The sequence below is a fragment of the Chiloscyllium plagiosum genome, unplaced genomic scaffold (assembly GCF_037043375.1).
Source record: "Chiloscyllium plagiosum isolate Xiang-an unplaced genomic scaffold, Cpla_swu_hap1 HiC_scaffold_27, whole genome shotgun sequence".
NCBI classification, from domain to species: Eukaryota; Metazoa; Chordata; class Chondrichthyes; order Orectolobiformes; family Hemiscylliidae; genus Chiloscyllium; species Chiloscyllium plagiosum.
In genome coordinates this window covers 42,769,998-42,770,640 of record NW_028270165.1, presented here as the reverse complement: position 1 = coordinate 42,770,640, position 643 = coordinate 42,769,998, and the positions used below count along the sequence as shown (strand labels likewise).

General features: G+C 53.7%; 1 non-coding gene across 1 annotated transcript; it reads right to left on the bottom strand.

The window, feature by feature from the left end:
• Nucleotides 1-264: 264 nt before the first annotated feature.
• trnae-uuc (transfer RNA glutamic acid (anticodon UUC)) lies at nucleotides 265-336 on the bottom strand. The gene has a single exon. It is a non-coding gene; the product is annotated as a tRNA-Glu (tRNA).
• Nucleotides 337-643: the final 307 nt, after the last annotated feature.

The window sequence follows — 643 nt, the reverse complement described above, 5'->3', positions numbered from 1 at the left end:
AACAACAAAGTGCCATTTCGAGATGTCACAGTAGAGCGAACAGTCAATGGTAAATTCAAAACAGCGTCGACAGGAAAACATCACACACGAACCAAGTACTTAGCTACAGAAGCAATGATCCCTACACCTACAAACAAGCCGGAATCAGGACACGATTTCAACGAGGCGCGACACACTGCAGGAGCCAGTAACGACGAAGACCAACAAGGAACTGTACAGCGCATTTAAGGAGAATGGATAGGCAACAGATCCACTGAGAAATACTTCCCTGACCGGGAATCGAACCCGAGCCGCAGCGGTGAAAGCGCCGAATCCTAACCACTAGACCACCAGGGAGACAGCAACGCCCCCTCGCAGCCCTATTGTATATTGCTTCCCTGCCCGGAAATCGAACCTGGGCCACGATCGTGAGAAGGCTTCCACCAATGTCATTGCTTGTATCCATTGCTCCCGATGCGGTCTCCTCGACATTGGGGAGACTGGAGACTCCTCGCAGAGTCAGGTCACAGCGCTTGAGGGAACATCTCCAGGACACTCGCAGCAATCAACCCCATCACCCTCTGGCCCAAAATTTCAACTCCCCCTCCCACGCTGCCGAGAACATGCAGGTCCTGGGCCTCCTCCATCGCCGCTCACTCCCCAC